This window comes from Hippoglossus hippoglossus, chromosome 20 (genome assembly GCF_009819705.1).
Source record: "Hippoglossus hippoglossus isolate fHipHip1 chromosome 20, fHipHip1.pri, whole genome shotgun sequence".
NCBI lineage: Eukaryota > Metazoa > Chordata > Actinopteri > Pleuronectiformes > Pleuronectidae > Hippoglossus > Hippoglossus hippoglossus.
In genome coordinates this window covers 4,551,355-4,564,924 of record NC_047170.1, presented here as the reverse complement: position 1 = coordinate 4,564,924, position 13,570 = coordinate 4,551,355, and the positions used below count along the sequence as shown (strand labels likewise).

Sequence of the window (13,570 nt, the reverse complement as noted above, 5' to 3'; positions counted from 1 at the left end):
ATCGTACCCAGGTCACACAAACACGAGACACTTCACATGTACATTAGGTTCTTTTAATTCAGCCTGTGCGTATCCTCTATCCACTTTGTCGCAGGATTTCCTTTCAATCAGATTATGAGGAATAACAGAGGCGTGACATGTGTTTTGTAACCACATAGCTCGCAGGAGTCATTTAGTGGGGTTCACCCACAGGTACTTCTGTCTGTCTTGTGACATGGGAGAAGACAATGTTTGATCTCCAGTTACTCAAAGCTACTCACGGGTCAAGAAATTAGGAAGTAGGTCTTTATGTAGTGATTTGACCGGGAAGGCCTTGAGAGCAAAATACAAATGGTTCAATCACAAATAAACTACAAATATGGCCTAATAGATGAACAGAAAATATACAACTTAAACTTAAACTAAAGGTTCACTGTGATCCATGGCGAAGGCAGCTCCGGAGGAGGATATCAGTGGACATTTAGGCTAAAAACATGGTGTAAATGACCTAGTTTCGGGTCAAATTTGAATGTCGGAGCTTGGATGACACCACAGAAGCGTTTATACGTTTGAAGAATCGGTCGCCATTTACTTCAAGTGTATTGGATTTGGCTGCAACACTGTTTTGTGGACTCAAACACGTCACCCACCCCTCAATTGGCATAGTGGTGAGTAGATATGGAGTGAATTTTCATTTTTGGGTGAACTATCCCTTTAACCTACTACAGTTGTTTTCTCTTGTTGTAGCGTGTCTGTTGAGAGTGTGGCAAGTGTTAAGTTGTCATGCCAGATGGTTTGTTACACAGAAACGTCAGGGGAGACGTCATTGGAAACGGTTTGGTAAAGTGCCTTTCAATCAAATGCCGATATTTGGCAAGTGATCACAAGAACTATCTGACTATCAACATCTAGTACGGTTGTCGAAGCCAGTGAAGAAGAGTGAAAACATGTTTTCCAACGAGAAAAAACTCCATTCTTTGCTTTTCTTTTAATGAATTAATACTCTCCAGTTCTGATATAACTGATGCTATCTGATAACCTTTAGGAGACGTCATTGTTGTTGGCGAACATTCACTTCTTGTCACACCTAAGATATGTCTGTAGCTGCCAGCTGCCAGGACGCTGATTGATTTAAAGCGCTGTTGTTCGGCCATCAGCAAATAAAGTCTGGAGTCTGGAAAGATGGATTCTCGCTTGTGAGTAACCAGCTGCCTCTCAAGGTAGAAGTGTGGTTGTCATACATGTCACTTTTTTTGTTTGTTAGTGTACATGTATATTGATTTTTCATTTGGTAGAAAAAAAACGATTCTGGGCTCAACTCACCTTACCTCACCACTAAATCTGTTGTCACTAAATTTTGGTTTTGTAGGCCAGTGCTGTTCACGGAATTCAGAGAAGCACTGTTTTTATTGTTTGTTTCAGAATGAGGAAACTGATACCTTCAGATGCCGTAGACTTGCTAACCAGATGTGCATGCATGTGGGCCTTCTTTTAATGTCGTCCTGCATGCATTGATTTTGACTGTGTTTGTGTGTGAGGGTAGTGGGGTGTAATGGTAGCTACAGTACCGGGGGAGGCTATTTTGTCTACACCTCACCACCTCCAGTTGCAATATGGCTCACATTATTACCCTGCTGAGCTCCAGCTTGTCTAAACGCTGCAGAGCTCTCTTCTCCCTTTTCTCTCTTTACGCCAGTTTTCACAAACATTGTGCCCAGAGCAGGCTTGTAATGAAAGACCAACTCCCCCTACCTCCACCGTGCTGTTGCCTCGTGCCCTCCTGGGGCTGTGAACAGATAGTGTAACAACAGTGTGTGCGTGTAGCATGGTTCTGCTTCCACACAGTTCAAACCTTGGCTTCATGTTTGCGGGGCCCGGAGTGGCTCCCAAATTCACTTAAGGTGTTGGATGCCTGGGCTCGGCTTCCCAGCAGGCAGCGGTGCCACGCTCAAATATTTACATTCATCCCATCAAGCAGCAGACAGTAGCACATATTTGTTTCAGTGAGGTCATGTGCTGCCACCCATTACCACCTCCACAGTGAAGGACTAGGATGGATGGATGGATGTTTCTCTGCGTTATCTGTGTCTTCTTCCCGTGTCCGACACTAAGATTGCTGGAGTTAAAGATAAAATTTACCATTTGATGAGTGTTTGATGAGAAGAAAGAGACTATTGTCATTTTCAAGCTAAACTAGTGTCATGGCCATAGAGATCCTATGGATCAGAATCCAGGTCACTGGTTCCCCAGCTCATCCGGAGCAATGGGATGCACCTGGAACCTCCCTCTCCCGGTGGCATCAGCTGAGGCTGGGAGGGTTTATCAGGAGGTTTGGTTTCCTTGTTCAGTTGGTTGTTTGCTGTCAGAGGGTCAACACCTTCAGTTTGGTCACGCTTAAGTTAAAAATGGTTTGATCACTGCACAAAACATGGAGTTCAGTTTGAGGTCATTTATGGAGAATCTGACTTGGGAGGCACTGAATTCATGCAAAAAGGCAGACCTCATGCAAATTGCTCACCAGTTTGGCATCACTGTGGCATCAGGTAGCAGAAAAGATGCAACAAAACAGGCTGTAGTCACTGTTGTTTGAAAAACAGATCCTCATCGATGATCCTGAGGCTAAATCAGAAAGTGTGGGTGAAGAGAGAGATACTGAAGAGGGGGCGGGGCACTGATCCTGTTAGCGAAATGGGGTTAGAACTAGATATGAAGCTCAAGCTAGAGCAAATTGAGTTTTGAGCAAATGAGAATGCAGTTGACATTCCAGGAAAGGCAAAGTGAAAAGGAGCAGGCCATTCGTTTGAAAGAGCTGGAACTTGAAGAGGAACAGCAGACTTGCAAGTGTCTGACACTTCATTTTTGTGACTACAACAATAAAATCTACATGAAATTTACATTTGTCTGTTGCCAAGTGTGGATACTGGCTATTTAAGTAGATGTTTTGGACATTACACGGTTTTGGGGTTCAAACTTTTGTTTATAATATAGTGGGAGTTTGTTTTGTGATATGCCAACAAGTCTGTTAGATAGTAGTTGTTGTCTTTTAAAGGGGGTGAGGTTCTATGGCCATGGAGATCATATGAAGATCAGAATCCAGGTCACAGGTTCCCCAGCTCATCAGGAGCAAGGGGCTGCACCTGGAACCTCCTGGGAGGGTTTAAAGGGAGGTTTGGTTTCCTTGTTCAGTTGTTTGCTGTCAGAGGGTCAACACCTTCAGTTGGGTCTCTGAGTTTGTGTTGTTGTTTTTGTATTGTTGGTTTTGCTTATCCTAAGAATTCATGTGGCCATTTTTATTTACACCCCCCTCTCTCTGTGGCTTCTATCTTTTGGTCCACATTTTCTGTTATTCTATCTGCTTTAGTGGTTGACGGTTGGGAACTTTATGTCCACTGTTACCTTTCAGAACCCAAGGACCCGTTTTGTCCCAGTGTTTTGTTAGTTTCCCCAACAGCGGCCCCTGTGTACCACGTTTAGTTTTTCTTGTGGGGAAATGTAACAATAGCATCTGGTTAGCTTGGTTTCATTAAGATAAACCTGGAAACAGGGAACACATTTTGCCTCTGTTTAACAAAGTCAGTCCACCAGCACCACTTTTTTTTTTTTTTTTAAAGCTCACCAATTAACATGTTACATCATTTGTTTTATCTGTGTAAATGTAAAAGAGATGATTGCAAATTGATTCTGTGTTGGGTGCTAAACAATAGGAAACTTTAGAAATGCTGGTCTTCCCAGTTTCCAATCTTTTTGCTAAAGCTATTACCAGCTGCTAGAAGTAGTATTTAATGGACTTCTATTAGAATGGTATCAATCTCCAATCTAATGCTTGGCATGAACGCAAATAAGCACATTATCCCAAGTGTGAAAAAAAACTAGACTATTGGATACCAATGTAAAAAACATATACAATGGTTTCTGTTGTCCTCTCACTTGACACATTTTCGGCCATTAGGTTTCTTTCAGTTCACTGGTGTCTATACCAACTCCTGCTCAACCGAGCTGCTAATAGTATGACTGCTGCGGTGAATATTTACTTTGTCATGACAACACTGACAAGTTTTAATTTGGATGCTTCATTAACCTGCTACTGTCACGAGAGTGTAGGACATTTCTGATGAACAGAATTCCCTCCTTTCCCTCCAGCCCTGACGCGAAGCCTACGGTGGTCACAGTCAGGGGACTCCAAATGAAAAGTATACCATCTCTGATCATGTACTCATGAGGTGGTCCCACAGCCATCTACACCAAGAAAGGGGATAAGGCGTAATGAATGAGCTTAGAGGAAGAATTCCGAGTGTTGCACAGTGTGCGCTCCGTAGGCAATGAAAAGGCCATATTTTCCAAAGGCCATGGGGGGGCTTATGTCACACAGTTCACTCTAAAGTGCTACTGTACACAGAATATAATTGATGTGTCCACTTTAGCCAGTGCAGGCATCCATCTATGAGCATCATTTAGTTTTAGCATATGGCACGAACTGATTATATTTCCCCACAAAACATCAAATAAAAAATGAAACTTAAGTCCAGATAAATCAAGAAACCTGTAACGACAGTGTCAATAATTCCTAGTCTGGTTTTCCTTCCAGTGTATACCTAGGATTTGTGCACTCTGACTTCAATTTATGATAATAAAAACATTAAAGTATTAAAATTCTAGTTATTGTAGGTCTCACTTTCCACTTCCCTCATTTTCCAGCCCCCCTTTAGTGTAATTTTACGCACCGTTAACTTTCTGTGTTTTGGATTTTAGCTCTCAAAGTAAATTCCAGTTACATTAAAGGAGACATATTATGTTTTTTCAGTCTTTTTCCTCTAGTGTGTTTTGTGTGTGTGTGTGTGTGTGTGTGTGTGTGTGTGTGTGTGTGTGTGTGTGTGTGTGTGTGTGTGTGTGTGTGTGTGTGTGTGTGTGTGTGTGTGTGTGTGTGTGTGTGTGTGTGTGTGTGTGTGTGTGTGTGTGTGTATCTAAAAGCTCTGCAAAGTTAAAAGCCCAAAGTCCACGATAACGGGAGCTCCTCTCCCCAACAGAAAAACGCTATCCGACCAATAATTCCACCCAATTGTGATCATATGACATCATGATTTCCCACATTTGTGTAATACACAACTAGCACCTAGTCTGGCATGCCCCCTAACAGAGCCAGTTAAAGCCAAAGCATATAGGCCAACAGTATAGCTATATGGGGGGAGGGGGGGGTGGCTTTAAGAGACAGTAAAACCAAGCATTTCAGACAGAGGCTGAAAAGAGGAGCTGCAGTAATGGACAGTATCAGGAAAGTGATGTTTTTTTGATCATTGAGAGTGTAAACCTCTTCAAGTAACATATATTTAAACTATGAATCTGAATATGGACAAAATATGTCTTCTTAGAAAGAATAAACAACAATTAACTTGCATAAAAGGTAAAATTACATAATTTAAAGAAGTTTACAAACTTCTCATTGTCACAATTACATTCAGTATTTTAGACTCAGAATCAAACCTCGTTAGAGTCAGACTTCAGATCAGGATTTTGTGAAGCAAGTTACAGTATGATCTTTAGATGCCAAGGGAGAGGGTGGGTCTAATCATACTCACTGAGTCACTGTAGCTTAATGTGAATAATGATACATGTTCAAGTGCCCAAATCCGATCTAGGAACATGAGAGTGGACAGCATGAACATCCGCAACCGCAAAGAGTACAGCAGGACGTCTCTACTCTGTAGTCATTAGGTATTCACTTTTTCCTCATACTTTTCATACTTGTACATTGATGCCAAACCAGAAATATCACTGAAATGGGTCAAAAAAGGACAGTAAACACACACCCCCAGTATTAAGCCCACGCTACGTGCAGTTGCTTTCCATTATGTTTTCTATGCCATGAAAATACAGAACTACTCTTGTTCCAGACGGCCTTACTAATTGAATTAGTAAGGCCGTGGAGTGTGAGAAATTAAGTACCAACTGACTGAATAACACTTTTTGAAATGATAGCCAGAGAATAACGACAAATAGTTTGTATGATGGCATCATAAACATGCATGAAACAAATGCTGAACATATTTTTAAACGTTCAATTCCAGAAGAAGCATAATCTGAGACAAACTAACATTATTGGGCTAAATGTGTTGAAAGATTAATGAGTGTTTGATGCAGAAGGTTGTCAACCCGACCACACACAACACACGTACCCACACTCCCTGGACAGGATTAGATGTAGATTTTTTTTGGCCCACTAAAGCAAAAATGGTTGCGGTGAGTGAAGTCGTAATTGGGCTTCATCAAATCACGAATCACCCGTGACGAGATCGTGAATCCAGACAGCTCTGCAGTTTTACACCAAACATGTGTATATATTTATCTGACCGGGGGGAGGAGGGCGAAAAATAAAAATAAGAGTTCCATAAGTAACATCTGGAGTAGTGGGCTCCTGCATTGGCAGAGTGCACCCATTTGATTCCAGATTTATGGTAACATTACAGTTTTGGCTCCGGCTTTGCAAAAGCAACGCGAAGCCTATTTATTTGCTCGCCTTCAAAACTGGCTGCCACACTCATGCCACGCTGCCTGCCAGGTCCAGCCTCTCACTCCGGGTCTCTCTGCCTCCACCTCCCTGTATGTTTAAATATCACAATATGCTCTTATGAAATGGTCAAATGTGTGTGTGTGTGTGTGTGTGTGTGTGTGTGTGTGTGTGTGTGTACATCTGTGTTTAATACCTTTTTTAAAAAAAAAAACATTCAGACTGTTCTGTAATACCATCCTTGTAAAAATATGTCCTGGGCGTTTCACTGGACACATGTAGGCCTGCTTAGTGAGGGATTTATCCATGTGACAATCAAGAAGGTTTGACCCACAACCCTGTTCCTTTTACACACATTGACTCACGCACGTCACTACGCAGACATGTGTTTGAATCCCGCTGCAGTCCACCAACAATGTATCTTTTTGCTCCCAAACACAAAGTGTTAACGTGAGAGGACCTTTCAGTCTCTCTCCAGGCCTCGCTCGCTGCCAAACCGCATTCCACCGTCAGCTGCCATTTCTTACATCTGCTGCATTGACGTGGTTTCACTTGACTGTAGTGAGGAATTTATTTAGCTTTTCTGTGATGAAATATTACACAGAGACACCAGGCCCTGCTCTCCACTACGTCTTATTTGTGATCCCCCGGCTGTCGTTATGTTGTGAGTGGTTGTGGCTTCTGTTTTACTCCGCATTTGCCCGGCGCTGTTGCTGCTGCTGCTAAAACTCACAGCGTGTGGTGGAAACACTCTCTGCCCTCACAGGACTCAAACATCGTAATGTGGATGTCAGGGTCCTTAATACTGAAAGTTGATAAATCAGGGAGGCCAGAGGAAAATGAAACTGCACACTTTAACCTCTACCCTGGGCATTTACAGGTGGATAAACAGAATTTAAAAGCAGTCAGTCAGTAAGAAGAAAAACACCAATAAAATACTTTGTCAAGGAGGTGGGGGAGTGATGCAGAAACAGAGAAACAGAGGCAGGCAAAAGAGCAAAAGCTACACAAAGAGCATTTACCTCCGCTAATGCCAACAGTCTCCTTATGAAATTACTTTTAAGATTTTTGATTAGACATGTACCAAATTACTCACACTCGTAAATATCAGTTTCCTACACATCATTTTTTTTTTTTCATCAAGATCCATTACTTCTGTGGAAAATCAATGAAAATGTTTGAAAACATACTATTTCACAATGTTAAAGAAAGTGACAACAATCCGTCATCTGAACCAGAGCCACACAAAATGTAATGGGTTCTTTCTTGGGTCATACACCACCCCTCCACAAAATTTAATGGAAATCAGTCGATTTTAGTTTTTGCGTAATCCTGCTCACTAACAAAAGAGCACAGAGGAAAACATACCCTCCTTGGCAGAGGTAATAACAGTGGAAAGAAATGATGACGTGGAACGGGAAAGTGGTTCGTTCCTAACAATGATCCTACAGAGACTGATTGCTCAACTCCTCACTTCCCCTCAGCTCTACAGAGCTGTTCAGCCAAAAAGCTCCGATAAAACCGCTGCACTGAAGCTATACAGTGAACAAACAGTAGTGTAGGATGTGGAAGCTGAAAAACAGATTGTTTTCTCAGGAGTTGTGTTGTATTGAACCCACATTGGTCAGGGGGCCAGAAACACGACTCCAAATGAAGGCGAAAGCTGCTCTGTGGCTGCTGGATGAATAAATGTTTGCATTTGCCATTATAGTAGATATGGTGATAAACTGTCAGTTGTGTTAACGGCATGTTATGCTGCTCCCAAGTGACCAAAATAACTAATGTATTTTAAAGAAAAACAAGTACATTTTCTTTTTTAAATTGGTATTGAATTTGAATATTGTAATAAGTAAACCCTCCTCCAGTATGTCTGCCCTGTTATTAACATTAAATATAAATATTATAAAATATTTAACCTTTTAAATATATTTAGACTTAACACAGTCATTTATCAATGTTTTTATTATCAGGTGTTATTATTCATATGGATGGTTTACTTACACATGTTAGAGGGGTTTGAATAACATGAGTACACTGTGTGCAACTGATGATGAAAAACGAGTTTCTATTCTCAGGTATGTTACTGATGTTATAAAGTGATCATTGACAGTTGACACATCACTTATAGGGCGGTTCGATCCCAGTCTACCCCAATATGAGTTCCCCAAGTGTCCTTGGGCAAGATACTGAACCCCAAAAGATTGCTAGTGCTGCACATTGATGGTAAATGTAAAATGGTCTTGTTGACCACTCAAAGCACTGTGTGTGTGTGTGTGTGTGTGTGTGTGTGTGTGTGTGTGTGTGTGTGTGTGTGTGTGTGTGTGTGTGTGTGTGTGTGTGTGTGTGTGTGTGTGTGTGTGTGTGTGTGTGTGTGTGTGTGAGAATTTATAAATGCCTCATATAGGGATGTTAAAGAAACTGGGCCTTCTACAAGGATGGTGCACCCACCTCTATGAGGCACTGTCTAACCCTAACCTCACAAAGATACTACTTTTCTTAAAAAGGGCAATCCATCAGGCTAAAACCAACATTTCAATGCCTTGCTGAGGGCAAAACCCCACAGAGAACCAGGCAGTCCTATCTGCTCTGGAGGATGAACACTGAAGAGTAAAGTGGCCCTGCTGGTGACACCACAGAATGCGAAAATAGCAATCATGCAATCATGGCATATGGTACTGCCATGACAGTAATTTCTGAATGTTGCTGCCCCAGCGACAAGCAGCACCCATAGTGTTCACAGGAGCTGAAATTAGACTGCAATGAGAGGTTTCTTCCAACACAAAATAATGGCTCTTTGTACCGAAATATTCAAAACATCATTACTGCGACCTTTGACTGCACCAAACCTTTTACTAGAGTAGATCATGACTTGAGCGATGCTAACGCCCAGACCAGTGGCTCCCAAGCTTTTTAGCTTGTTACACCTTAAAACGAAGCAATGTCTACTTGCACTATTAGTAGGGAAATTGTTAGAAACCCACAAGGGTTTATGAATCCATTATCTCACAAGTTAGAGTCTGAAAAAAAAAACTGAAGTGTCCTGTGATCAAAGACAGAAATGTCAGAAAAAGCTAAAAAGTGGACCATGAGATTCTTTGTTTTGTCAAATTGCTGTTCACAGATCAGAATTGTATTGCATTTCTTGCTAAGAAATGATTTACTTTGCTGGGGTTACTACTCCGCCAAACTTTAGCATTGGACTCCTGTGATGTCAGACTCACAATGGACAAACTCTGAAAAGGATTGAAGTCCATGCTGCAAAACATTCAAACATTCTTCTGGCTACTACATTACCCAATATGCAACTTGACCACTAACAGTTTGGTTGTGTTATGCTAGTAACAGCCTATGGCAACAGTTAATGTAGCCTGAAACATCTGGCCTCAAGCAGAGACAAGGAGACGGGTCCGGTAAACTCACTTCTCCACACCACCAGATTTTTCTTTTTTTCTTTTATAAACTTGTATTCTTGTAGGTTTTATTTGACTTCTCTTTAAAAAGTTTTCATCAAACTTGTAGCCTTGTAGTTTGTATACAACGTTTTCTCACATTAAGTAGCACTTCCCCAACACCTTTAAACCAACTTTGAAGTTTAACGTCAGTGGACTTCTATTTTAGAGTCTACATGTGGTTTGTAAGATCCAAACAACAGCAGTGAAATCATATAACTGAGATTCTATCACTGGGCAATCTCATGTGTATGAAATTAGATGAATCATCTTAATGTTTGTTTGCACCATCAGAAGTGGAAGTACCAGTTCACACCCCCAGCTTGTATGTCATTCTGCTCTCCCCAGGTTGCTCTGCTTCTCCTTGATCCCATGTTGGCAGACGAGTGCTCGCTCGGGCCCACAGCACCCGTGGATTGGGTCTCATTGTTTGTAGCAGCTGTTTAGTCGGCCTCTCTCAGGAGCTCAGACGACGGCCAATTACCAGGATTTAGGCTGTTAGGAAACAGCTGAGGTGCAGGCAGCTAAACCGCCAGCTTGTCTAGCCCTGTTACTGTTATCGTGTGAGCGCAAGTGACTCTTGGATGGACTGAGATGTGGGATCCTGGGAGGAAATTCACAGGCATTATCCTCCAATAAACAAAACAGGGAGAACCAGTGCATGTGGCTGTGCATGGTGGGCCTGTTTGGAAGCAGGAGGAAAATGGAAATGGGTCAGACTAACCTTTGAACACCAGCGCTGAACATGAGACCAGGGCTTTGCGGTGAGACTATAACTGGGATTATGTGAGTTTACAGCAAAGAGGAAGAAATGTTTTGCGTGGTTGGAGTTGGTGTAAGCGTTGTTTCACCGACAACACAGCACGTGCATGTACGCGCAACTGCGGTCGGCGAAATCGTGTGAATGACAACTCGACACCAGGTATCAAAGCAGAGATTTCCTGCATTCCCTCGCCCCCCCAAAGACCCTTCCTGTTCCATTTCATGAAAAGTGTGTCTCCCTTTTTCTGAGAGCAGTTTACTCTGGCAACTCAATCACCTACATTTATCCATTTCCTAGTCTACTCAGGTCAGAACTGTTCTTACAAAGGCAATTGACCCTTTTTGTTTGAAACTGGCAGTGCCACTTTTTCCCCCCGTTTCAAACCCAGACCCTCTCACAAAACAAAAAAAAAGGACATGATGTCCACCTGGAATAACACATGTCCTCAATTGGCCAAAACACAGCGTTTGCTTGCGGTTCCATGTAAGCACAGCCCTCTCCCTCTTGTTTCTCGTGGTTTTTAAAGAAGTTTATTATGAGAAATGAAGACAGGAAATATTTTTCAACTGCCTTAGGTTAGCTCAACAAGGAGAAGACTCAGAAACCGCCTTGAAAAGCTGAATCTAGTAGAGGACCTGGAAAAATATGGCTTTGATACAATAATGGAGACAAGCACACGAAACATCAATTAGTTGGACATGAATGAAAATTGTCTCGTCGTAAAATGATCATCCAGGAAAAAGGAATCCACTTGGGTGTGAACAGCTTGGAACAAAAAGGTTTTCTTCATCCTGAACAAATGCTTTAGGGAGTAATTAAAAAGGTTTTTGCAGGACATCCAAAAATCTGAATTCATGCGGGAAAGAAACACACTGATCGAGTGCATACGGCCTTCACTGAAGTAATTAAGTTAGTCAGTAATCTATGTAAGCACTACGCAGTCTAATTCCTCTTCACTGTTAATGTTTCCTTGTATCATCCAGTGGAAGTTGCCAGTATCATGCAAGCTCAGACTGCACTCATTTACAGACGTGCCCTTTGGGGAAAAATGCTAATTTGTAAAGTACCTGACCCTTTTGTCTCCTGTGTGATTATGTCTGGTTCACACAGTGTGCAGGATCTGAGCAGTGGCCTGCGTGCATCACCTCCTCAAACACCCATGAAGTTTGAGCTGATCCAAAACAGCCCCGGTCCTGAAGTGATTGCGAGGCTGGAACAAGTTTTTAATCAGTCAATTCTTTCAGGAATCTGACAATTAGGCAGCAATTTCTCCCATATTTGTGTCCAAGGTCCAGGAGCAAGCAAAAGACGAAGTTCTGGCTCTAATGAACAGGGGCTCCTCGGAGCATCCTTCACAGCAAGGTAACTAATTATTTCAGCATGCCACGGGAGTCATATTTCCTCATCAAATGGGAAATGATTTTCAGAACGTCTGTGTTCTTGGATTTCATTCCGTGTGGTTTCGCCCGCTGCCGGTGAAGTCGAGTCTCTGGCGGACTAAATGGCCAAGGTGAAGTCTGGAGTCTGTCAAGTCGTGGGGAGAGCCAAGCGAGAATCTCCACTTGTCTGTCTCGTGTGCCGAGATAACCATGCAGTTCCACGACTCCTTTCAAATCTTTCAGCAGCACAGAGAGGAGGCACGGATGAAAAAAAGAAACGAAGGGAGAAGCTATAGGCAGCATGGAATATCACTTAGTTTTTCAATGGAAAATGTGGCTCAGGGGAGGCGGGGTTTGGCCGGCTCAGTGCAGTGAGAGATGAGAGGTCAGAAAACTTGATAGGATTATTTGAGGAAGTTTCGGGGTGAGCCATCTCACAGGGCCACGCTGAGGTCTAGAGGCAGCTGATCCACAGGAAAACAAATGGGGTAACTTGTTGGATGTTTTGGCTGCGTTATAGGCTGTTCCCTGATTGGTTCTGACTGACAATGGAACCACAGGATACAGTACTGTCCAAAACTGGGCAGCGTTTGCAGATTGTGGCATTTGCTGCGACTGGCTTGGGAGCAGCTCCTGTCATCAACTTTATTCCAGTCTCTAAAATCGCTTCTTGTATTTTTATTTTCTTCTTCAGTATCTCTCTCATTCTGTCTTCCGTGACGTGAGAGTGGTATTGGCCTCAGCTCCATGGCACTGCACAGGTTCAGGCGGTGGCATGGTAGAGCCATTAATATACAGGAAAGACATGTGAGACTGAGCCCTGAGGAAAAGGACACACCTAGGAAGTGCGAGACATAAATTCAGTCTTCCCCTGGCCTCCCAGAGATGCCAGACACTGCACAAAGGCTCAGTTGTCTATTGACGCTATCATACAGGATGCGCAATACCACAAGCTTTCAAATTATACGTAGAGACTTCCTAAGGTATCCACATCACGATACATGAAAAACCCCAACTTCATAAAATCTTTATTTAAAGACATTTATATCTTTCTGCTGCTGCCCTCTGGAACTCCAGAGAGACAGATTTTGATCTGATCCCAGGTCAGGCAAATAAAGTGAAATGCCCAACATCCTTCTAAAGGTAGCAAAAATACACAAGAGACAGCAAACGATGGGGCCCGAACCACTAATGTGTGGTATGTGGTTGACGCAGCTCACTGCTGTATACATTCAGCTCTTCCAATGGTTTGTCATGATTAGTTTGTTTAGCTCTTAAAAACCACGCCGACTTGTGTGTCATAAACAAACATCTCCCACATTGCGTTCAGTGTCGAGCCGTGGCCCATGGTTAGAATTAAGACTTTTGCCTGGTGACATCAACAAAGGAAATCTAAAATTGCCTAAAGTGGCAGTTTACAGGCTACAATTTGTGTTTGATTTGTTCTTTCCTCAGAAAAAAAATGGGGCTTTCAAATGATAAACACACACAAAAATAC

General features: G+C 42.4%; 1 protein-coding gene across 1 annotated transcript in view; it reads left to right on the top strand.

Annotated features, from left to right (window-relative positions):
• Positions 1-13,570, top strand: part of rab18a (RAB18A, member RAS oncogene family) — a 27,751-nt gene extending 14,181 nt beyond the window's left edge. Inside the window, exon 8 of the mRNA XM_034571949.1 lies at positions 13,551-13,570. The gene's annotated coding sequence lies outside the window, so the exon portion shown is untranslated. The remainder of the gene's footprint in view (positions 1-13,550) is intronic.